The 26803-nt window shown below is 40.6% G+C and overlaps 2 protein-coding genes across 6 annotated transcripts in view; one reads left to right on the top strand and one right to left on the bottom strand.

Annotated features, from left to right (window-relative positions):
• The window catches only part of LOC115360140 (aryl hydrocarbon receptor nuclear translocator-like protein 1), a 33857-nt gene extending 23309 nt beyond the window's left edge, over positions 1 to 10548 (bottom strand). For 2 of the 3 annotated variants that reach the window (XM_030052811.1, XM_030052809.1), the window contains exons 1-2: positions 10419 to 10548; positions 373 to 552 (exon numbers count right to left, since the gene is read on the bottom strand). The gene's annotated coding sequence lies outside the window, so the exon portion shown is untranslated. The remainder of the gene's footprint in view (positions 1 to 372; positions 553 to 10418) is intronic. The other variant, XM_030052810.1, reaches the window with a different exon arrangement.
• Positions 10549 to 13674: 3126 nt separating this feature from the next.
• Positions 13675 to 26803, top strand: part of ppfibp2b (PPFIA binding protein 2b) — an 88275-nt gene continuing 75146 nt past the window's right edge. For 2 of the 3 annotated variants that reach the window (XM_030052804.1, XM_030052805.1), the window contains exon 1: positions 13675 to 13877. The gene's annotated coding sequence lies outside the window, so the exon portion shown is untranslated. The remainder of the gene's footprint in view (positions 13878 to 26803) is intronic. The other variant, XM_030052806.1, reaches the window with a different exon arrangement.

Genomic DNA, 26803 nt, shown 5'->3' on the forward strand with positions numbered 1-26803 from the left:
TGAAGCCAGCTTTCCGTGATAATCATAACACAGCAGCTCAATATGCAGCAGTTTGAGAGCTCCACTTTGTCCAGAAGGGTTAAGTTTAAATCACTAAACTTGTATTTACTTATTTTAAACCTAGTTTTACCGAACTTTTATTAGAACTAACAACTAACTGAGCCTTGACGGTGTAACCCAGCCTGACTGCAGTAAGCAACACAGGTTGTGGGTGCACTAAAAACTAAATGTTCAAGTATCCAAGGTGTTCTTCCAACATTACAGGGTGCTTTCACCAGAGACAGACTGAGGATGTATACACATGGTTCTGTTCAACCACCGTGAATTAAGAGCTGGACAAGACTACATAGAAACAGAGCAAAGTTCAGGTACCTGGATAGGAAACTGAAGCAGGCCTCCTGGGTTGGCCTGGTATCGCCTGGATCAGTCTGGTCTGATCCGGTCAGGTCTGGTGTCAGTCTGCTTTGATTTGGTCTGACCTAGTTTCATCCGGTTTGATGTGGTCTGTCCTGGTGAGATCTGGTCGTTAAGCAACAGGTGTGACAGGTCTACCTTGAGAGAGAGAGAGAGAAAGAGAGAGAGAGAGAGAGATGAGATGATAATTGTCGGCATGATTTCAGTATGTCTGAAATACAAGCACAACACACTGACAGCCCTCTTTCACAAACCAAAAATATACAAGAGATCAGAAACCAAACAAGACCGCAGTACACAAACAATCAGACTGTACGATTCAGAAAAGCCAACCACAAGCAAATGGCACATGGCACACATTCAAATGAATCCAGAGAGCTCCTTTTTCTCTGTTCATTACAGCTGACCTGAAAAATGGAATAACTCCATCTAGGTTAATTGGATGGCTTCCTGAAGTTAGCTCTATTTTGTATGCAGATCAAAGCTAAAAGCAGATTTCTCTACCTTATGTGCTGACGTTTGTAATTCCATGACTAGATATGATCTGAGTTTGCAGAGTCACTGCTCTGTGCTGTGACCTTGGAGAAAAGCACTTGAAAGGTTCATGCGGACTCCCTTGTGAGCATAAAGTTGCTGTCCCTGCCATCTGTGAACACTCCACTCATGAATATGACAGGAAGTCTAACTCTGAACTTAAAAGATTGTGTTCATCAGGATTAAATATGATCAAAACCTCATAGTCTTCGTGTGGTTTCACAACAGAGGCCTCAGCTCTGGACATTTTCTGGTACAGTAGGGGCTAGGCGATATGGAAAAATACAATACAATGACATGCATAGGCAAATACATAAACTGATTATTGCATAGAACTGAATGGTAATGTACACATGATTGGGTATAATAAGAGTGTAATTTTCAAATAATATTCTCTGGGCATGCACTGATAGCAGCAGACTTTTGATATAGGCCAAAATCAGCTTTAAAACGCAATATTGGTGTTTTAGAACCAATATGCAACCAATTGTGGAATTGATATTTCTGTGATTTTTTTTTTTTTTTTTTTTGTAACTTGTGTTAATTCTTATAACTATCAAAATAGAATAAAACAATGAAACTACGATGGTCCTTTACTGACAAACCAATTAACTACATTAGGATAAGCATGCTTGAAAAGTTTAGCTGTTCTGCACCGGCATTCATACAAAGAACCTTACAAAAAAGTCTTCATGTATTGGTGCTGGCCTCAAATAAATTGATTAAAAAAATAAATAAGAAAGGAAACAAGCTGCATCCCTATTTTTTGTGAGAAATTTCCCCTTTTTAAAAAAAAAAAAAAAAAAATCATTGTACACAGGACTGTAAATCACAAATACGCCAACATTATTTCATTACAATTTGCTTCTACTGAAAGATGAACCATATCATTGAATTATTGCCCAGCTCTACTTTCCAGGCCTCTTCTCCAAGACCCAGCACATTTTTACTGGATACAGTCCTCATGAAATGAACTCTCATCACTTTTACTTCCTGAGAAAGCATGAATCTTAAATCATGACCTCACACTGCACCAGGAGGTGTTAAATAAAACGTCCAATTCAAAGGAAGTGTGTAAGGGACACTAAGGAAATCAATAAATTGACTATTATAACTGCAATGACATGATAAATTGCTCAAAGCTATGTAAACACTTTTAACTGAAAAGGTTAAATGTGTTATACGTGTAAAAGTTAAACGTGTGAAAGTTAAAAGTTTCTGTGGAGAAAAGAAGTGTTGTAATTGCTTTTAGTGAACCTAAAAACCAACTGAAATACTGAAACACAATTATGCTTTGAGGATGAGAGTCGAACTGCTACAGTCATTCATAAAATGTTATCCAGCTGTTCAAATTTTGAAACTGGAAAAAAAAAAAAAAAATTAATTTGGATTGCCATTCATGTCATTTTATTGCCCAACATCAGGATAATTTTGGTGCCGGGGAAAAAAAAACAACTATTGCTCCAAGGGAAATATTCAGTGTCACTTGGTGCTGTAAATATGATTTTTATACCAGGTCAGAATAACCCAATAATTACAGAACAAAAACAGTCTTGATTCCATACCAAGACTGGATTTGTCAACATGATAAAGTCTGTCTAAAAGTTTCAAATGGGGAGCCTTGCCATGATTCAATCACATAATTACATTAAAAGGTGCCACATGTGGCATTTTAACATCAGTAAGTCATCACCACAGAAGCAGTAGGGAGACATTTTGATATTTGTGTACCAAAAAAAAAGAAAAGAAAAAAAAAAAAGCAAAAATGAACTGTGGCTCACATTTGCCAATAATTTTTTTCTTTAAATATATTAACACATGAAATGACATGAAATACATGTTTATGGACTAAATGTGTTTTTAAACATACACTCCAGTTGAGAAATTGCAAGAATTTACATTTTAAACTGTTGGATCTTAAAAAGGCTCTAAGTAGAGCTTCAAAATGCAAAAAGAAGAAATGGGAGTGAGACAAAAAAAAATGAGTAAGCAATTTATTGCAAACAACCATTAAACTGAAATAGGCTGTTCCTCAGCTGATCAAAAGTTTAACACAGCCTTTAAAAGCCCAAATCTTGACAAAAATGTGGATTCAGTGTCATTTTCTGTCAGTTATCCACACTGTCATGACCTCCTGATGGCAAAGGCAAAAAACCTGTCTGTCTTTGAACGCGGTCGGATTGTTGAGCTGCGTAAGCAAGGCCCAACAACAAGACCCTCACAGCGTGCCATTGCTGCTGAGGTTGGATGCAGTAAGACAGTCATTTTAAACTTCTTAAAAGATCCTGAGGGTTATGGAACAAAAAAGTCAAGTGGTAGACCCCAAAAAATTTCACCGGCCCTGAGCCGGAGGATCCAATTGGCTGTCCGTCAAGACATGGGACAATCCTCGGCCCAAATTAAGCTTGTCACTGGTACCAACTGCAGTCCCATAACCATCAGACGGCATATGTGAGAGAAGGGTTTTAAGAACAAAAAACGTCTTCAAAGGCCTCGTCTCCTTCAACGGCACGAAATTGCTCGTTTGGAGTTTGCATGAGAGCACCAAAGATGGGACATTGAAAGGTGGAAGAAAGTTTTATTTTCTGATGAGAAAAAATTTAACCTTGATGGTCCTGATAGCTTCCAACGTTACTGGCATGACAAGGAGATCCCACCTGAGATGTTTTCTACATGGCACAGTGGAGGGGGCGCCATCATGCTCTGGGGGGCTTTTTCCTTCAATGGAGCTTCAGGTTGTGCAGAGGCGTCAAATGGCAGCTGGCTATGTGGAGATGTTGCAGGGGCATCCCTAATGACTGAAGGCCATCATCTGTGTGGTAATGACTGGGGTTTTTCAACAGGACAACGCTGCAGTTGACAATGCCTGCCTGACAAAGGACTTCTTCCAGAGAAATAACATCACTCTTTTGAACCATCCTGCGTGTTCCCCTGATCTAAATCCAACTGAGAACATTTGGGGTTGGATGGCAAGGGACGTTTACAGAAATGGACACCAGTTCCAGACAGTGGATGCCCTCCGTGAAGCCATCTTCACCACTTGGAGCAACATTCCCACTAGCCTCCTGGAAACACTAGCATCAAGCATGCCGAAACGAATTTTTGAGGTGATTAACAAAAAAGCTTTTTTGCCTTTGCCATCAGGAGGTCATGACAGTGTGGATACCTGACAGAAAATGACACTGAATCCACATTTTTGCAAAGATTTGGGCTTTTAAAGGCTGTGGTCTTAAACTTTTGATCAGCTGATGAACAGCCTATTTCAGTTTAATGGTTGTTTGCAATAATTTGCTTGCTCAATTTTTTTTTTTTTTTTTTTTTGGTCTCACTCCCATTTCTTCTTTTTGCATTTTGAAGCTCTACTTAGAGCTTTTTTAAGATCCAACAATGCAAAATGTAAATTCTTGCAATTTCTCAACTGGTCTTAAGATTTTGATCAGGAGTGTATATGCTATCAAACTAGGACCAGAAACATGTCCCAAGATGTTAACCTTAGCATCAACTACTCTAATGCTAAACTAGTGAATGCTTGCAATTTTCGTATTTATTTTATTGCAGCTTCAAACTAGCTCCATACACTTTCAACAAATAAAGACCCACACTAAATCCAAATATACTGAACACATCAGTCAGCAGTGCGCCTCGTGTGAAGCTGGACTTTTGCACCCAAGTGCATTTTCCCGTTCTTCTGCCAAGGTGATGAAGCTCCAAATCACTTTTGTGATTTATTTCTGTTCAACTATTCCAACTGAATAGTTTAACTTTGTGATAGCTTTCCTTGCCATAATGCATATTGGAAATTTGATCTTTGCGACAGAACACAACCAACTTTATGGGAAATGTGGTCTTAATTTTGAGAAACACAAAATCCTACTCACACTGCTGCTTTAAGTGAACATTAAATGGGAAAACAACTTTTTTTCCCTTATTAAATTCAACTATTAGTATCATTATTATGAAACAGAAGCCATCTTATTGTGTAAGCCCAAACAAGCATGCTAATAAATTGGGACAGATTTCGCCTTTCCAGTTGTTATTCAGAGACCATAGCTTAATTTCTGCTGGAAAAAAAAATACATTTATGGCCCAAAAAAAAAAAAAAGCCAACATTTTCCTGGTCTTCCTGGTGAAAGGATGACTGTGTGGACACAGCATGGTACACATGCATGTCCAAAAAGAAAAAAAAAGTTTTACTTCATTCAAACTCAGTCAGTCCAAGCCAGTTGTAATTTGATTCAGAGTTGTATTGCTGACCGTCTGCCTCTATGTTTCCCTTGACGTTTGCCTTAATGACTGGCTGCCTAATTGTTCCACTGACTATAAGTATTGAATAAGTACTAGGCTGGCTGACAGACCCAGCAAGAAGCCATCAAATCAATACGGGGAAATATAAATGAGAACAGGGAAAGTCTGCAAGACAGCAGAAGCTTTAAGGGGAAAGTAACAATCACTGCTGACAGGAAGTTATTCTAAAACCATGTTTGTTTCATGCACCGGATTAAAAAAAAAAAAACACCACCACCACCACATTGGTGGGTCACCTAAAAGTGTAATTTGCAGGGAACCCCCCCTCCACACACACACACACACACACACACACACACACACACACACACACACACACACACACACACACACACCGGAAGCAAGACCAGACAGCAGCAATGCAAAATGTGACGCTCAAGAACCATTGTTGGAGTGGCAGGCAGCAGAGTACTAGGTCAGGACAGGCTCGGAAAGCTCTTTCACTGGGACAAAGCTTTGGGCTAGAAGGGGAAAACCACTGTGTCATGATTGAACACTGAAAGGAACTGGTGCTTAAGTGGAAACTGGGTCAGCCAGTCTCTATGGTCTCAAACCAGCCAGCCTCATTTCCATCCACCACCTACTTCTATTTTGTCAGTGAGTCAGGAAGCCATTCAGCTGCATTTCGCTATTCTACATTCTCCACCTATTCAGTGGGTAAGTAAGTCAGTGAGCCCGTCAATCCACCTGCTCATCGACTGCCTAAAACACATATTCACAAAGTGAGGCGGTGCATGAAATAGCCAATCAGAAAGGTTCTCAGCCACCAGTCCCATCTCGCAAAATCACCAAAGCCTCCACCCTGACAGTCAGCAGTCATCCAACCAGTCAGCCTCTGAATCAGTTAAGAAAATCATCAGTAAAACCACCACCTCAGATCAGTTTGTTACCCACTTTCAGGAGGTAAGAACAGCAGTTGGCCAGGAGACAGTATGATCATTCTCGTTCCTTTCAGTCTCAGAGCACAGTTAGCTTCTGGTCCATCCAATCTGCCATTACAGCACCTGCCTATTCGACTCTCATTTTCATTCCTCCATTGAGGAATGTGCTCCCATTATAATGGCTTGCTTGCTCATCATATCAGTGGCTAATGAAGCCAATATGCCTCCCTGCCAAAGCTGTAAGCCTCTTCACGCAGGGCTGCTGCCATAAATGCATCAGGTTGTGCCAAGCTACCCATGCGGACAGTGCCATCCCTGTACATTTGGGGGCCCAAAGCAAAATAGTCACTTGGGAGCCCCTTGTGTTGGACCAAAAACAACCAGAAAGATTTTATTTCACCCTCTGATCAAAATTCACTTTGGTTCTTTTTATTTTTCAGGTAATTTTTGCAATTTTCTTGGCTAATTTTCTGATCAGTTATTGGATATTTTTTTCTTTAAACTTAGTGTCAGGTAATTTTCTTTACTAATTTCTAGCTAATTTTGGGGTCAGTTCTTTCTAATTTGCTCATTCCCATGTTGTTGAAAGAAATCAGATGATTTTTCTCAAGTCTCAAAGGGTTTATTAAAGTTTCAAAAACAAACAAAGAAGATCTGATCCTACAGTATACTGGGGAAGGCGAGGCCGTGGATTCTGTAAATGACGAGTTTGAATGAGGACAGGACACAGAAACTACAGCAGGTGTCATATTGTTCATGTTTTTTCAGGTTTTATTATTTTGTTTTCTTACATATGGTCAAGATAACATTACCAAATGTGTGTTTTCAATTAGGAATAAGCCATCTAATGTCTATTACTTCACTTATAGAAAAATTTAAATTGTCTCTGTCATTTCAGTTCAATCGCAGTCCATGATACCAGCTATAAAGTAGGTATAGGTGCATTCATTGTACCAGGCACCGATGCAATGCACATTCCATATGCCAGAAAAATGTTATTGTTTTTCTAAGACAGTTACTTCATTATCTCTACACATTGCAAGACATTCCCATCATACACTGGATTATTAAAAATTCATTCACAAACAACAGCATGAAGATACACAAATACCTGCAAGGCAATGGCTTTGCTGCCAGCTACAATGGATCATGTGCATTTCACCACTAATTCTTCCCTATATATATGTATACACCATAGGCACCCCTCCCTCCAAGGCACTTTAAAACTGACAATTGTATTATATATATATATATATATACTTTTACCTCAAAATTGCGTTTTTTAAAAGACAGCTCTCACTTCAGATTCTTTTAATATATGAAATAATTTATAATCACACTGCACCATTACTGTTTTCAAGCAAGACAGTTTTGAACTGGGACAATTAACTGTTGTTTGACAAATACAGCAAAAATCGTGGACGGTTTCAGAATAGGGATCACCTAAAGGTTGCAATACACCTTGATATAAGGCTCTACAAATATCTATGTCTTATTTTTTCACAGTAAGGCAGCTAGTCAGTGTGTTGTGTACGCAAGCATTACAATATGTAGCCTCATACTTACTGAAATTTAGAAAAGGCTAATGCTGACTGAACAAACTGAACATTACTTTCTGATGTCTATAGTGCTGACTGACTGCATATCATGCTTGCATTGAGGACAGCATGGTTTCTGTATAGAGCATGCACAAATGTTGTCATGCTAGTTTGGCTCAGTCCAACTTCCTTGTGTGTAGAAATAGCCTGATGCCTTTTTGAGATAATTCAGCTTTGTTGTGATGGAGGCATGCTACCTTGCACTTAAGTGGAATGCACTCTGCTTCCTTGAAGTTTGTTTGCTGGCCGCTGTGTGCCTTTGATGATGATAAAACTGCTATTAAGAGCAGCTACCTGAGGATAGCGGCAAATCAACACCTGAGAGAGAGGAATTTATTCTATTTTAAATGACACCAGAACCCATCTAGTGGTTGGTGTGCTCCATAGCTCTTACTCCATTAGAGCACAACACACTTACCATTACAATTAAAAACTGGCAAATTACAAAAGTTAATGTTTATACAGAACAAGTTGTGACAGCTGACTGCTTGTTTGTGTTTATAGACAAAATAACCTAAATCACCTGGCAATTACATGGCTTTTATTGGCCTTGCAACTTTTTAAATGCATAAGAATGCTCTATTTTGTGTTTTTACGATGTGTTGAATAACTTACTTCCCTGTATGTGCTGTAGTGATGCCTTTCTGTTTGTATACCAATATCAGTGTGCCAATTCAGAATGCTTTTGATCCACCAAATATGAAATGGCTCATCATATCAACTACAGTCTTGTTTGTCTTGGCAAAGCTCTTCGGTAGTGATTATCACTGGCACCATAGGCACCCCTCCCTCCAAGGCACTTTAAAACTGACAATTGTATTATCAGTTTTTATTATAACATGATAAGAAAATGTCCTTTACTGTTGTTTTGCACTGTAGATATCTCAACAAACACTAGACCGTTGCTGCACTGTCATCTTAAGCTCGTGTCACTAAAACACAGTAGCAACAATCAGTTTGTACCATCTGGTGTAATGATGGCCTGATGGTCATCATTACACCAGGTACTTAGGTTTCTTCTTGAGCTGCAGCCAAATGTTACTGCCAGAACTCGGGGTTACATCACCGAGGAGAACCACTGACATTTTATTAACTACATGACCTGAGTTTTTCGCATCATTTGGTAACAAGGTGGTACCATCTCTTCATAAACTTCTATTCCCTTGTATGGTTTGGGAATTGGGAAAAATTAAACAGCTACTCAAAGACAAGCAAGCCTACAAGTGGACTACAAGAATATGAGTTGTTTGAACGAATGTCTGCAATGTTACTCCTTCCCACTGTGTGTTTTCCTTTTTGAGAGAGTTGGTTTTAAAATCTGACCATCCTGACAAACAGGATTGTTGACAGCGGCCAAACAAGCAATACTGTTATCCACAGCCTGATTAATTCAGATCAGTTTCTTTGCAAATCAATAATGTGATCTACCAGCGCTTGGCTACCTGACTATGAGCAACACATAAATAACAACTGTCAGTCCCAGTCTTAAATTCACTGAGCATGTCTATCCTGAGATTAACATAAAAACAAGACCTGACTGAGTGAAGTTTTCAAGTGATTTCAAAAACACAGCAGCTCTTATGTATTTAACAAAAACACAATAAAAATGACAATAACTAAAATGAACTATTTACACTTTAAATTGATGACCACCACACTTTACATATCATGGACCCCAAACAGATCCACAGGACATCATTTGATAAGACTTCACCCCATGGAAACACACCGGAGAGGCTTCTTGTCGTTGGGTATGACTGAGTTCAGAATGACAACCATCAATACAGTATGCTGAGGCGAAATTATAGTTAGGGACTCAGTTAATTTCATTTAACAACACTTCGTCTTACTGGGGCCGGCTGAAAAGCTCATCAGGATCACTCTGGGAGCTACTACACGCCAAAACACACTGCCTGTGAATTATGCACGGTGAAAGCATACCATGTCACACATCATGATCACCTTTTGGCAATCACCGCAAAGAGAGGGGAGAGACGGCAGAGGCAGAGGCTGCCACATTTTCCCTGCCAATGCCACCACTCAGCTATGTCACGATATTTCATAACCAAGCATGAGCCAACTGGTCTCGTAACAGCGGCAGATTTTGTTACGACTTACTCATGGAAACACACCGGCTACCAACATGTTAGTCCAAAAAGACACACGACGGGGGCTTTGAAGGGACTGGCAGGGGGGCAGATGCTGTCGAAGAAATCGCGTGCCAGACAACAAGGCCTGTTTACATAGCTAGCCTCCTAGCATTGGTTAGCTCTGCTGGCTTATTCGTTCGCACTTGGGTTACGCTACTTGACGTTAAACAAAAACGCTGACCGGGACTTAGATACGCATTTGAGCTTCTCTCGGTCCCCCGTAATTCCTGACAACAGTTAAAGCTCGCCTGGTACAAATGTGGGCGTTTTTCCCTCAGCGTTTTATGCATGACAGCATTTAGCCCAGCTGGCTAATATTAGCATACAGTTGCTAGCTAAGCAGGGCTAACTGTCAAGAAAAATGGACTTGGCCAGCGAGCTCTCGTCCCTCCTCTTGCTCTAGAAAAGCACACTGACATGACCACAGCGCAGGGAAAACACGACGCTAACCACGGTGGGTGAAAAAAACCAACAAGCCCATCGAGCTGCACTATCGATACCTGGACTAACGTTAGTCGTTTTCGTCATGTACTTACAGTAAATCCAGCGAGATGTGTCTATCCATTGAAAACCGCTGGGTGAAATGAAATAGCAACCCTCGGAACTGTGACATAAACGATTTTCAATCGGTGACCCAGTTTCTCGTCAGCGTCATGCCTGTCGGACCACTAACCTAGTTTTTCAGCCAATGGCGTTAGAGGAACTGCCCTGTGCGCCTCTCTATCCAATCAGAAAACAGTTCAGGTCGGGAAAATATGATGGGCGTGCGAATTGGCCAATGACAGCTAGGATGGAACGGAATGTGTGTGTGTGTGTGTGTGTGTGTGTGTGTGTGTGTGTGTGTGTGTGTGTGTGTGTGTGTGTGTGTGTGTGTGTGTGTGTGTGTGTGTGTGTGTGTAAGAACATTCTGCATTTTGTCATTTAGTAGGTTATTAGGCTTACAGCGCGAGTTGCCATTTTGCCTGAAATGCCTAATGATGATTGGTATGGATTTATATTGACCCCGACCTGTTCACCTTTGGAAACGGAATGGAGAATATATATGGATAAAAAAGAGTTTACTATTTCATGTGATTGAGTTGTGAGACATCCTACACATGCACGGTTCCATATGCATTTGGGTAAAAACAACACTTTAATTAATCATTCAAGTCACTCTAAAATTTTCAATTTTTCTAATTTCTAATTTTGTCTACCTATGATTTAATATTTAAGATACCTGCCATGATGAAAAAGAACCACCGTTTATTATTTACCGGCATGTTATTAACTGTTTTAAAGAATATGGTTTACGCGTGTGGGAACTCCGCAACTGTTTTGAATCAGGTTTTGTCCTCTTTAACCTGCTCTGGTGTACAGTAACGCCCCCTGGCGGTCTGAATTTGTATCACAGTTCTACCTGCTGTCAAAACATGGACACAAACACCAGTAGGCTACCTGCGATGTGATTAGAGGTTTACTATTTTATACTTGGAAAGAAATTTCAGATCTGTGCCACATGTGTAAGATAGACTTTGTTAAACTGATGTAGAGACGGGAAAAAAATGTTCAGAATGTAATGCAACCATGATATCACTTCATGCAACAGCCTCTGTTAAATGTAGGTAAGCTGACTGATGAAATGCATCCAGGACTTGAAGTCTTAGTGTAGCCACCTTTTTTATTAAGTACTATCTAAGGCCATACATTTTACTTCCCTACTTGGAAAAATTGAGGAAATCCAATAGCTGTTGGATTTATTAAGAAAATCATGTGCCATCCTTTCATTCATTTGTATTTTATATTTTTATAGACTACACACTGTTACTAATATCTTATGAAATAATATGATGAGATTTTCAACTTTGATAGTTTCACAGTAACATGGCACAGACTATTTACCTCTTCTTTAAAAAATTGACAAAGTGGGACATTTTCAGCAGGGCCAGACCTGAATACAGCGTGACATTTTGTGAGAATTCAAAGCAGACTACAAAAGTAAAAAAATGTTTTAGTCACACAGGTGAATGAATAGGTGATTCATTGTTGCCATTTTGTTAGTCAAAGTAGGGACCTGAACATCACAGTTGTTAGCACACAGAGTGGAGGAGACTCAGTGACAAATGCAATGTCCATCCTCACTCTGAAATAAGACATCCCTTCAAAGAAACTCACAAAAAAAAAAAAAAAAAACACTGTCATGAATTGTTTCCACAAAATGCATCTTGTACAAACAGTGATCAGTCAAGCTCAGGACACACCTCACCAGTCCTGCAGGGAAATGACAGCTAAAAATAGCAACACCACAATTTATGATGCAGTGATTATGATGACAGTGGCCTCACCCTCACTGACTCCAACCTGCAGGACTGTGTGCACACAGACCTGCATTCACTCACTTTCACACCTGTAATTAACCCTTTTATGCACACCGACTGTACGCTGTACATTCCTAAGAACAATCACTATATTATTCCAATGAGGACATATGGTGTGTGTGTGGCACACTATGGTGAGTTCACAGTAACAGTTTCATACTTTGTAATTTTTATGAATAAACAAAGTATTACTCTGGTTTAACTGACAGTGGTTTTTTTTTTTTTTTTTTTTTTTTTCTGATGACTAAACACATATTCAATTCAATTCAACCGTTAATTTAGACTCACAAACAGGTCCACAGCATATAACATAATATAACTCCTATAATACATATACTATTTTAGTATTAGTATTAGTATTAGTAAAGAAGAATTAGCTTATTATATTAGAACAACAAATAAACACCTACTTTTTAGAAAGGGTAAATTACAATAAGAGGCTTCATATTGCAAGTGCACATGCTACCACTAGATGGCAATGTTGTCTCATCTTACAATAAACACTAAGCATTTAAATTGACGTCTGTCGGCTTTCAGTTTGCAATACTTTTTTAAAGCACCTAGTCCCCAAACCAAATATACTACTACTACTACTACTACTACTACTACTACTACTACTACTACTACTACTACTACTAATAATAATAATAATAACAACAACAACAACAACAACAACAATAATAATAATAATAATTATTATTATAGTTATTATTATTATTATTATTATTATTATTATTATTATTATTATTACTATGCTGTAGCATTACAAAATATTAATTTCTCTTGTTAGTGACCAAATTGTATCCAGTTTTTGTTTTGTTTTGTTTTGTTTTGTATAAAGATCCTTTCCTAAATTATGGTCCTTTCAAATTGGGTAATTGCTGCATTCCAGTGCTGTCGGAAATATTGCAGACTCGAATACCCTACACTTGGTATTCCACCAGAGTGGCAAAAAATTTTCTATATGACATCCGAGTTGCCAAGATGTGACACTGAGGGAGCGATATATTATTACAGTATTAGTAACACCTTGACTGTTTTAGGTTATTGTTTGGCATAGTATGGTTGTAGACTTTGTATTTAAATGTGGTGCTCACGCTTTTTTGTTTACAATAAAATAATATTTATTAAATAACTGGCGCCTATCTTCTGCTCTTTCTTGTACTTGATTTCTAAAATAAAATAAAATAAAATTGTAATTGTTATTGTTGTTTTTTTTCTCTCTCTCTCTAAACGGAAGCAGTTGAACGTCCAGAAAAAGTTGTCAAAGTTGTCAAAGTAGTCGACTTGCCATGAGCACGTGAAAGCAGCACGAGCTAGTAGTTGATATTGACAGTGCGGCGCGCGCTCCCGCAAGGCTATCACATGGCAGGTGATTGTTGCGGGAACGCGCGCCGCCCTACAGCACCGAGGGAAGCGTCTCGAGCTCAGAGGACTCATGGACAGAGAGGAGGCAGCCCTCACCTCCGACCACCGTGCCACTGACTGTGTGTGTGTGTGTGTGCGTGCGTGCGTGTGTGTGTGTTAATGTTTATATGAGTGTGTATGCGTGCACCGTGTCTTTAAGTGCATAAGTCGCCTCCTTCCAGCTGAAGTGAAGGACTCGGTGCAGCGGAGCGTCCGGAGGAGTCGCATATCGTGAGTAATACAACTGCATTAGATTCATTAGAAAACAACAACAAAAGTACAGTACCACTGTAACACACTGAGGATTGCAGGGAAACACCACGTCCATGTGGGAATGCCGTATGACTGTGATATCTCTGGGGATAAAAATAGCATTAAGTACAATAAGGTCACTATAAAGTCACTAATAAGTAGAACAGGCGCACAAACAAGTGCGTCTGTGCGGAACTTTATTGTTACTGTACACTTTTTCTTTAAGGTTATCATCTTGAATAATTGAAAAGTTAACTGGCAGGCCTAGTTTGACACGTAAAAATGTTTTCAGTTTGTTCACTGAGGCGTTCAGGGCAATAAAGTGTCAGTTCAGATGGTCTCTGGAAGTCACAGAGGAATTTGCACGGACTTGACCGAAAAATCTCGATGTGTTAGCAGGTATATAGTTTATATGGCACATAATGCCAGGATGATGTGGTGTTTGTTGTTGTTTTAGACATGAGAGATGTGATAAAAGTAAAAGTTGTGTAAATACATTTGATTGGAACTAAAATACACTCTGTCTTCAATGTTGACTTTATGGTAACCTCATGATTTGTGGTGTTTACATCTCCTATTCTCTTTATCATACTCTATCATGCTTTTAGCAAATTTATCCCCCCCTAACAATAACATGCATGTATATTCTGTGATGTTCTTTTAAGATAGTATACTGTATAGTGTAGATGTATACTTACATAAGACTGGACTTGCCCTTTTCTGTATGATTTGGCTTGCGTACAAGAGCCATGCACCAGGATGGAAACCGTGGCGCTGTTATTTTGACAGTGGTCCCGCATGTGCTTGCTCAGTCATGTACTGTCAGCGTGGAACTGATAAATGAAGTTTAGATGCACTGACACATGCTGTGTAATTGCAGATCATCAATTTCTGACAGCATGAGTTAAGAGAGAGAGAGAGGGAGAGAGAGAGAGAGAACGAGAGAAACGCTGATATGCTAATGGAGGAATATCAAGGCTGATGTGTGGCTCCCCTCGGCTGAAGCATCTGCTGCATCTGAAGATAGCACACACACACACACACACACACACACACATACACACATGCACCCACAGACATCCACATCAGAGACGGGCTACTTGAGAGAGCTGAAGGCGCCTGCCACCACTGAATACAGCCGGCCAGTGCCTCTATTCTATTGTAAATCTCATTAAAAGGGAGCCAGTTGAAAGGCATCATTGCCACTGTCAGTGGTGAATTGATTATACCTGTGTTCTGGTTGGCATCAGCACTCAGATGAACACAGATAATAAACAAGAGAGCTGAGGTGAAGTGATGCTTAATGCACGACGCTCCTAAAGGACAGTTATAATAAAGTTTATCGTCACTGATGTTATTGTTTATCAAGTGTGTAAGTAGCTTTTAGAGAAGCGCTTGTGCATGCTAATGTCTGTGCACACACAAACACACATGCATGCAAAAACGGAATCTGCAGAGGACGACACAGAGCCCTATGATCAAAGCCATATGTATAATACCAACAGTGGTGGTTCCTCTGCAGCCTCATAGGTTCAGATGATTACTGTGTTGCGTGAACAACTGGTGAGCTCCGCTGGTGCTGATCACGCCACTGCTGTGAGCAGACGAAAAGGAGATGAGTGCGAGAGAGAGAGAGGATGAGGAGAGATAGGTGAGATTAAGAGAAGAGGGAGGAGAGAAAAAAGCGCAAAAAGGAAGGATAGAAACTTTGAAAGACAAAGTCAGAGTAGTAATCTCCAAGGAGTAATCCTCTGCTTGCTGAGAGAGAGGAAGGAAAGATGGAGTGAAAAAATGAAGATGTAGTTTATCGGAGGTTATTTACTAGAGAGATTGGAGTAAGTGTAAGAAGCAAGATGAACAGGGGTAGAAACTGCTGAGGCTGTGCTCGTCACTTTACTACTTCAGTGCCAGATGGAGAGGGAGGGAAAGAAAAGCCAGAAAGAGTTTTTCTTGGTGCTACTGTTGAGGTTCCTTTGGTTCCTTCTGCATAGAGGAACCAAAAGCTGCAAATGTAGAAGACTTCCTACTTCTTTTAAGGTTTAAGACATTTCATCTTTTTTCATACTGTCTGCACTGGCATAAAAAGTGGCCCAACACGACAAAGGTTTATGATTTAGATCTGAACACAGGATGTTACAAATATATGGCGGAAGTACCTTGTTGGTGGAATTGAAAGTAAAGCTATTTAAGTTCACTGAAGTGAGGGGGTGTAAAGGAGGTGATCAAAATAACTGAAAGTCCAAATATCAAGAAGCTCAACAGGATGAGGGCCAGTGTTTACCTTCAGAACAGCTTTAATCCCCTCCTTGTGTGCTGTCATGTCGCATCCTGAAGTCTGTGGAGTGGATTCTGGATCTTTCCTCAATAAGGAAAGCCCTCAGTCCTTCGCAGCCTGCTGCTCCTGAAGCTCTCGCAAATGTTGAGGGACGGAGGTGTTTGACTTTGCCCTGATGTTTGTGAAACCACTTTTGAATGAGGTTACATGGCACTTGGGGGCATCATCATAATCTTGGAATAAATCATCATGAGGGAGACGTGTTTGCGCCACAAGGTGCCCCTGGTCCTGCAAAACCTCCTCATATTGCTTGACCACCATCAGCTTGACCACAGGCAGCACCCACAATACATCCTTGATCTTTCTCCAAATGTAAACCTTCCTGGATGACGGCAAAAGGGTGAAGGATGAGATTTTCCCACTGCACTCCAGTTTTTGTGCCACTCATAACACCATGCACCGGCTTTGGATACAAAGGCATCTGAATGGCATCTCTCTCTCTATCGTTGCTGCCATCTTTATGAAACTCAGTAGCCATTTGAAGACGTTAACCTTGCCACATGAAGCCATTTTGCAATTTTTATGACTGACACATGACTGTAACTCAGCTATGAAAGAGTTGATGTCTTTGGAGCTCTATTATTTGCCTCATGTCACATAAAAAAACTCACATACTAAAGTGGAGATTGTCACGGATCTTTTAAAGTTGATACATGCTGCTCATTGGCTCAGCTCAGTCTGACTTGTCTTGTGTAATCGCTTTTGTGAGTTAAACCCCTTTCTCATGCAGTGTTTTTACTATTGTGTTCATCGTCTGCATTTACCATCTGTTTTTCAAGCCCATTTAATCCAGCGCATGGCCTGAGAGACCAATTGTAGCAGAAAGTCACAGTGTGCTAGTGTGTTGTAAATGATTGGTACACGCACACGTACGTCTGGAAGAGGAGACGTTTTGGAAAGACAAAAGAAAGAGGAAGTCACACAGCTGTTGCACGCCAGATGTGATGTGCTGAATGGACAGAGTGAATGAAGGAGGGGTAGGGAGGGTTACTATAGACCTGATGCCCCCTAGTTCATACCCTAAATACAGCCAGAATCTGCATATCTGACTTAGTGCCACGGCCAGAGAAGTAGAAAGATGGAGCAAGGGTAAAATTGGGAGAATTCGAAGTTAAAGGAGAGCCAGTCGCCTTTAGAAGTTGCTCAGACAAACAGTGGGCAGGGCTTTTTACTTTTACGTGTTAACACCAACATTAGCCTGGTGAATGAACGTACACACCAACACAATCCACCATGAAAACACCAGTAGTGGCTGATTGATTTGTGATGCAGCTGCAGAGCCTGTCGCAAAGAAAAAGTGACACTCGTCTATGAATGAAATAAAGCATTGCAATGGTAAAGGACAGAATGGATGGACTTTGGTGGTGTTTAATGGTGGTATGAATGATATTGTTAAACTGCCCCACCACCGATCTCTCTCTCTCTCTCTCTCCATCAGCTCTTGCACTCTGGGGGAAACAGTGACACTTACAACATCGCACTTTAGGAGCAGGGCCAATAAAACATTAACACATATCATTACTGTAACAACTTCCCCTTTTCAGTTACTGAGAAGTTTCATATGTTGACAAGCTTTGTTTATTTTTTTTCCCCCAATATGTGCAGCATTTTTGGCTTGACGTGTGTTCAGGTTTGTTATTGTGGGACTTGGGTGTTTGTGCATTAGTGTATGCAGGTGTAATATGCTCCAAAACACATTTTTATTTTGTACAAGAAGGCATCGTTTCTGTTCCTGCCCCAGTAGGCCTTCAGTCTCTTTTGAACAGGTCGCCATGCATGCTGTGTTGTGTATATCCACTGAGGTTAGGCCAATGTGGGCTTTCGATCAATACATACAGTTTTGCATTGAGGCTGGTGATAGCCAATCATTTGTACTAATGTTCTGTAGTTTTAAGTTTGTCCTTTTGCATGCCCAAAATTTCCAAAAGAGGCCAAATATTAAGTGTTCCCCTCAGAGATTTATTTGTAATAGCTGAGAAAAAAAACAACATTTAGACCAAAATGGGACACTAAAACTATTCACTGGAAGCATTATTATAAATTTTGCAAGAATCATTATAAGCCTAATCTATCCATTCATCATATTAGCGATGGACCCCACTGACTGACTGACATCTGTTTTTTAAATGAAAGTCTAATATCAGCAAGCCAATATATGGCACTATGATATGATACTAATTGCGCTTAAATGTTTGCGTATTCTTTGCTAATTAAAATGAGAGTAGCATGACAGTCCCAAAGCAAAACCCAAGGCAGCTCTACTAAACACAGGCAGGTCAGTCTGGGACGTGTTGAAAACACACACACACACACACACACACACACACACACACACACACACACACACAAACACACACATAGACACACAGACACAGGATCCTGTGCCCTACCAGGACATGGGCGTGTGAGCGTTGCTGTAGTCTAATCTATGTTGGTTAGACTTGTCAGAGAATATCAGAATATCAGACAGTCCAGCTGAAGGGCAGAGAAGAGCCGAGGTGAGGGGGGAAATGAGGAGTCGGAGGCTTGGAGGGGGCAGTTGAAAAGGGAATCAGAACTAGGGTGGAGGAGAGAGAGAGAGAGAGGGGGAGGAGACGACTGGATGGACAGTGGGAAAGGTGAGAGGGATGAGGGCAGACAACATCCTGAACATCAGGTGGGCCTCCAGTCAACAGTTTTTGTCTGGAAAGTATGACATTTGCACTGAGAGAGCCTGAACTTTACCAAAAACCTGCAAAAAACTTGCAATAAATGCAATAAATGCTGATGGAAATGCAATTGGTAATGACACAGGCTTAGCTCAGTCTCACTGTACAGCAGTTTGATGCAAAAATATTTCTTTGGATTTACATTTGCGTGATGAATAGACACACACTTCTAATAATATTCATCTAAATTGTGTCTCTATATCATAACTTCTCAATTATTCTCCATAAATATTTATTGTATTTATGTTGCTGCTCCTTGGCTGCCCCTTTTCTCCCAAGATATTCTTCTTGTAATAGTTGGACTTTGCCTCACCAGCATTAACTTGAGGGGATTTCAAATATTTGATTTGGATTCGATTTCATTGTATTGTGGTTTTTGTTTGTCTTAGTTCCATCTTCTGTTGCAAGAATTAAAACTATGCTTTGCACTGCACTGAATAAGCTGAATATTTGTGTTTCACTGTGGGATTAATGTTCTGGGAGTTTAGTGATACTCCCATTGGGAAAGTCCCACTTTTTACACGTCGGGTCCACCACTTCTGCTGTTATAGCTAAAAGTAATGTAGCGTTGTGCAAATGTAGCAGTGTGCGACATACATACACACCCAAACTCTCACACCTCTTCAAATTGTTCTTTGAGCGAGGGAGAGGAAATGAGTCCCAAAGCCCCCTTTTTTGTTGTAGAAAATCAGCACCATTCAACAGCTCTGAAACATAGACCAGATCCAGTTTGTCAAGGAAATATCATCCTGTCAGCATGAGGACTTGTGTGTGACAGTTTTGAAAGAGGAGACGTCTCATTTTGGAATTAAATCCTTCAAGTTTCCTAATAAGAAGATTGACATCTGTGGTCAGGAGCCAAAATGTGTGCACCAGCGGGATAAAACGACAGGCCAACGTGATTCAGCGTTTTAATCTCTAGCGCAGCCACCCGCTTTCATAGCCGGGATTAATTCACTCTCTTCTCCGTCAGATCAAAATGTAAATGTAAATTGAGCTGCATTTCATTTGCTGATGATTGAGCATTAGCTGTAAATCATCGCCGTCGCGGATGTTGGAGCCTTTGTAGTACGCAGTGTTTGCCTTTTTTGCGTCTCTCCTGAACGAGCACAGCAACAGGTTGAATGCTCAATATTTCTTGGACTCAGCTGAATTTAAGAGAGAATTAACCTGAATTAGCCTGAACCAAGACTCATGCATTTTCCACATCACCGCTTAAAGATGGCCTGTGTTTCACTTGTACCTCAGTGAATATTAAGTTTTTTTTCTTTTAAAGCCTTAGATTTGGTTAAACTTTGTGTGTGTGTGTGTGTGTGTGTGTGTGTGTGTGTCTCAGACTCACTAGAGTGTGCACCTGCTTCTGGATGACATTTACGTTGATCACCTTCCGAGACCGTTAAACTCTCTCTCTCTATCACACACACACTCACACTCACACACACACACACACACACACACACACACACACACCCTTCAGTTGTGTGACTGTAATGTTATCCTGTAATGTGATATGCCTCTGTTCTAGTCTGGATAGCTTGTTAGCAGGTTGAGGCTTGGACTCTGTGAAACCTTATAGTCTCTTCTAGTCAAGGTGCCTGGCTGCACTGCGTGTACTCCCCCTCATTTGGGGCCACATGCCATTTTGTCTTAACCTACGCCACATTTTACTGACCTGTACTTTGGCACCTCTGCCCCAATATGAGGGAGTGGAGCTGCCTGTGCCCTGTGTAGTTCTTGGTTCTTTCATTGCAATATTTTGCCTTCCACATTGCATTTTTTTTTTTTTTTTTTTTTGCACTTTGATATAAAACTGAGGTATAATTTGCATAAGAAACTTCACATCCTTCAAGGAATTCAACAAGCTTTGGGTAGAACTGAACCATGATCCGATGGGACAGTACATGCCAAAATCATCCATGTGTCCCAGGCAGGTTGTGTGATCTGCTGCTCATTGCTAACGCCGCAGCATGCACCCAGTTTGAGTGGTGGTCGGTGACAACGGCTGCGTTCCATTCCAAGCGGGAGGTTGGACTTTCCCAGTTGAAATTTCTGACCTCCGACCTCCACGCATTCCAGATGCACCACACCAAATGCAAAAAAAACATGGCTGACCGAGGAAAAACAGCCGATCCTTACACTTGCCCCAACGTATCCTTTTTTTCTTTACACTTATTCCCTCACTTGTACCCTAACTAGCTGACAAATTATTGAGAGTAAAATACTAATAAAAATAACACTTATTACATGCAGAAACAGAGAGAGTGACAGTGTGCTTTTAAAAGTATATGCATTGCCCGCGCAAACTCGTGTAGCTGTTCACGCGTGCACACACAAGCCTTATACATGCTGAAACACACACACAAACACGCACATAACCCTCAACTGCCTTGATGATATGTGCCCCTGTTTCTCCCATGATGCTTTCCTGGGTCATCTTTTAACTTCAGCACGTCCTGTGCAGTTGGCAGAATGGGACCGCAACCCAACCGGCCAGTTGGTCCATCACGGCGAGTCCCATTGGCTCTTCCCTTCACCGCCTTGGTGTTGATTGGCTAGTTCCAGCTGTCAGATGAGGTTGTCACCGTCTTTGAGATGTATGTATTAAGCGGTGTTGACATGTTGTTTTCACAGCGCTGGCTTGCTGACACTGGTCTTTGAGCCCGCTGCTGGTTTCTACGCCTCAGGCCGCATGTCAGGGCTTCATAAAAGAGGAGGAAAATAAAATATGCATCTGTTCCGGAAACGCGGCCGAACTGTCCTCTGTTGTGCCTCCTGTTCCAGGTGTTGCCAAGCGCAGGACAGAATGCATTTTTATGAACACAGGACTGAAGTTTGTATTTCCCTGCCTCTCTTTGTTCGGCTGCTAGAGCACTGTGCTAGAGCTTGTGGGTTTAGAGCGATTTCTAGAGGAACAATGTTTGCAAACAGTGAAAACAGGCGTGGTGGAAGGAAAGTAATGTGCTGTGAGTGGTACTGAAACCCATGCTGCCAATCCCCCAGCACCAAACTATTCCACTAACCAAGGGAATTTGGTTCCTCGCACATTTTGGCTGACAACTGGAAAGAATCAAGACAGGAAAAAAAAGGAAATGATTCAAACATTTCACGCATGCGATTTTTTTCTTTTTGGTGGTGGTGTTGTTGATTTGCTGTAAGCGTGACAAAGTGCTGTTCACATCTGTCCTCAAGCAAGACGCTCATGTAGCCAGGCAGCACCTCGTGATTAGTTAAATTACCTTCTTGGATCTGTAAAAACTGAAAACATCCATGCTCAGGCCAGCCTACTTAGAATTAGGAGGTGTGAGGGTGAATATGCACGCAGATCTTGTGTGTATAGTCCACCTCAGCTCCACCACTGCTTTAACAGCTTCTTGCAGATGGATGATAATTATATGTTAGTTTTATTGCAGCTTTTATTGTTTGTGTATATTTTCTGTTACAGTGTGTTTTGGGGGATTTCTCAGGAGTAGAACTCTGACCATGGTTTATTGTTTCGTAGAAAGTTTAAAGCCCCGTTTGTTATTTGATTTTCTGCCAGAAATGGAAGGGAGAGTGCCCAGAAATGATGTAGTAAAGACCCTGCTTTGTGAACCACATGAACTCCTACTGGCCTAGAGTCCTGCCAGAAAGTTCTCCACTATGATTTAGTCTTAGTGTTGCTATCAGCTTTTCTTCAGTCTCATAAAAGAAACTGCTAAGATGGCACTGTTTAATTACCATTAAAGCTGTATCATGAAAAAATACATGAACTGAGTCGTTGCTGTTATTATTACATGGCCCAATATTTACAACGAAGACATAATTATAAACTGATGTGAGATTGATAGTTTTAAAGTTAATTTAATTTAATTTAATTTAATTTAAGTTAATTCCCACTAGCCTTGAGCCTCTGTGCTGTTGACTGGTTGCAGAGGGGAAAAAACACTATTTTGTCCGAAATAGTTGCAGAGTTTCAGTCATGTAAACACATAGAAATGTGAATATTTTTATCACTGTCTGGCCATCGTCACTAATGCACAAAAGAAATATGTTTTTCTAGAAAAGTCTCATTGGCTGCTGCTCATTTCACACTGTTTAGCCCAGTTTAGTGCTCTACATCGCCCCCTGGAGGTGGCCGCTCTATCTCTGGTTAAACAGCACTGCCTCTCAAACAACACTGAGAAAATGCTATGTCCAGAGAGCTGGATTGAAAAGCAAAGTGGAGAGCTTATAAAGACAGCTTTGAACACTTGTGTGAATGTGATCGGACAGCCAGTCAGCTGGACCAATCAGCTGATCATCAATGAGCTGCTGACACTATCAGTTGAAGGCACGTGACAGCTGATAGCTGATCAGCTGTGATGCTTCAGTGCTCTGCCTGAACTAACACATGCTTCATTTTGTGGACTTGAAAATCATGTAAGAAAACAGTTTTTTCAGTGGAGTCATTCCTATGTTCCCAAGGTCCTGTGTTCCCAATATCCTATGTTCCCCAGCTCTATATAACACATAATGGGAACCTGAAAAAGATGCGCCCCCCACTCTGTATTTTGGGGGGTTAGAGTCAATGTGTGTTAAAAGAACATAAGACCTTGAGAACTGAGGACACTTGGAACATAGGAACATGGGAACTTAGGACCTTGGGAACATGGGAACTTGGGAACATAGGTATGCTTCTATTATAATTGTACTTATCCACTTTGGTGATGGCTTGGTCTCCTATTCAAACCTCAAAATCCATTGGTGTTCCTGGTGTACACAGGTCCAGGCACCACATGATGCTTCAGTTCAAATATGAAAATCAATATAATTGGAGTTCTGAGGTTTTCACTCAACAGCAGTGATACTCAGCTCTAAATATTATTCTCCATGTTACTGGACATTTCTCTGCATCTGTATGTGAATGTGTGTGACGAAGCCATGCAACTTCTCTTGTCAAAGTAATTCCACTCTGCACATCACACACACGCACGCTCATGCACACACATGCTGCCGTGCGGGAGAGCTAACTAACGATCCTTTGCTTGGGAGCGAGTTGGTGTGGTGAGGTGGAAGACCTAAATATAGTCCTGAGAGACTGTTGAATACAAGTCAACCATGGCTTGGGTTTCAGCAAACCTGAACATCTCCATTGTCCTATAGAAACTTTGTCGTTTTTCCACTGACGCCCATGAATTGTGGACATTTTGAAAAACATTAACAGTTTAGGTACATCTACAGGTTGATCATGGTAAAAAGAAGGCAAAACTGGAAATAGCAGTTTTCTTGCTGACTCAGTGTGTAGTATGCAGCATTTACCAGACTGACTAGGTTCAAAAAACAATAACATTACATGCTGTTGCTGCCAATTGACCTTTGACCTTTACTATTGTATTGCTTTTGGGTTTGATTGACAGATTTTGAAAGGCTATTTCCACCGGTTTAAATTGAAGCTCTGATAGATGATATTTTGTACTTCTGTTAGGTATATGCACATTTGAAAATAATTTTACTGCATCGAAGCAAAAATTTGGATCATAGATGACAGTGATTTTTATTATGAGGCCTTTATCAGGTTGGTATATCTGAACTGACATTTTGGGTCTAACCTCAATTTGTTTGTTAACACCAGTTGCCTAACAAGCAAGACTGCCAAGTAGGAAGAACAAAATGGTTCAAAGACATGCTGTTGCCTACAAATTGACAGACTTTTAACCTCACAATAAAGGACAGAGGCAGGGAGGGAGGAAAGGAAGGAAAGAGAGAGAAAGTGAGAGAAAGATTTTCTAGCTGAACTAAAGGACAGAGCAGGGAACATTTCTCTCTTCTTAAATGTCATTGGTCCTGTCGCATTGATGTTAATTGGTGGAGAATCTGGTGTTTCCTGTTGGCTTCCCTGAGTGCGCGTACACACACACACACACACACACACACACACACACACACATACACGTATTTACACTGTGTGACAGGAGGGCCTGGGGGGTTTAGGTCCCGCCTCTAGCTGGTGACACTAATCCAAACAGGCTAAGCCAAATGAGGAGGAACGGTAAACTCACACACCCCTCTGTGTGTGTGAGTGTGTAAGTGTGTGTATCTATGCCTTTGTTTGTGTGTGCGTAAATGTTTAACCCTTCTTACCATGGGTACAGGTTCACATGCATTCTGGCATTTCCTGTTCTTGCACGCCCCATCCCACTAATTGCACCCTCCAAGAGTTTGGGTGATACTGGTTTCCAAATGCCAAGGTTCCCAACTCTCTCACAAAACAACGGCAGCTTTGTTGGTAGATGTTTGACATGTAGTTTAACCTAATATTTAACATGTTGGAATCCCTGACACTCTGTTTGTGTGTTACTGATTAAGCCCCGATGACATGTTTGTGTCGTGAAATTTTATCAGTGAGGGAAGGTTTTAGTTTTAGTCACAGTGTTAGATATATTCTCCCTCAGCGTGACACTCAAATGACATAAGAAACCACATCCACAACATCTTATTCTCATAGATTTCAAGCAAAATTGAACTTCAGTAGAGTGTAGGGTTGTATAGTCCACATGGTGGTGAAATCTCTGGGCTGCTCATCTACACTTTATTTCTACCTCTCCATTCACTACCTTTAATCCATAAACAACTGCCAACAAAGTGGCTTATACCAATATAAAAATCAACAAGTTGTAATATAACTGTATAATTTTTCGTGAAAGTACTATCAGGATGTTTCTTTCTGGCAGAAGGCTACTGCAAACGCTCCCTGCAGGATCTGCTTTCCAATTCAAATTGAAAAATAACAAGAAAAGAGCCATTTAATTTCCTCAAAAAACGGGTACCGGGGGTCGTTGTTTTTTATATTGACATAATCCACTTTGTTCATATCAAGTTGTTTCTGCTCCTGTGCCTTACTAAACCTTTCCTAGATTTCTCTTGGTCTGAGAAATCAGGCATGCATTGGAGTTTCAACTAACCTAAACTCAGTTTGCCCACCTTTTAATTTGCAGTAATAAAATGTTGTCCACCTTATTTTATTGACATGAATCTTTAACATAAGTTCGTATGATCATATGCAGCACATTGTCAGTAGTAGTATCAAACTGATAGGTAGTATGAAGATAGAACAGAAAGCATTATAAGACTGCTCTGACAATGTAAATTATTTTTATTTTAATGAAGGTCGTTTACATCATTTATATACCATCAACCTGCCCAGGGACTACAATTAGGAAATTAGGGCCAAATCTGGCTCATTTACATGATGAACCCAAGTGCACAAACAAACATTATTATTGCGGCATGAAGCTCATAGTTTACCCATGTTTTTATTTAACCCTGAAGCTTTAGTAGTTATGATTGTAACGTCAATAGTAGTGTATTTAAATTCACATTCACACTCTACTAGCCTGCGCAAAGTAAAACTTTCTTTAACCAATCCATTACTGTGCACTGAATCCAAAGTACTGGAAAGTGGATTAAGCACTGTTATTTATAATGGCGGTTGGTGTCTGTGTTTACGTTACCAATAAACACCCATAATCAAAAGCAGACAGCACGCTCTGCCGTTTAATCATTTTTGTGACACTTTATTGATTCCCAAAGGCTACTTTTTTTGTGTCTGCTGCACAATGGCATCTGCAGAGCTGGCAGGGGTTCACTCAGGCCCCCTGGCTCAGAGATGATCTCTGTAATCAGCATTTCACTAAAACTTTTAATGTGAAATTCATAAGTCAACAGCCTCAGCAATACAAGTTTGACTGCCGAGTGTCGCTTCATGACTATGGACAGTTCAGTCTAGATTGGTAAATGAGAGTTAAATATGACAACCAAGAGTCCTATGTGATATTTTAATACTGTAACATGTATACATGGCTTTATCCTCTACACACCTGAGACAGTATTAGCAGATTGAGTTT

The sequence above is a fragment of the Myripristis murdjan genome, chromosome 6 (assembly GCF_902150065.1).
Source record: "Myripristis murdjan chromosome 6, fMyrMur1.1, whole genome shotgun sequence".
In the NCBI taxonomy this organism is placed as follows: domain Eukaryota; kingdom Metazoa; phylum Chordata; class Actinopteri; order Holocentriformes; family Holocentridae; genus Myripristis; species Myripristis murdjan.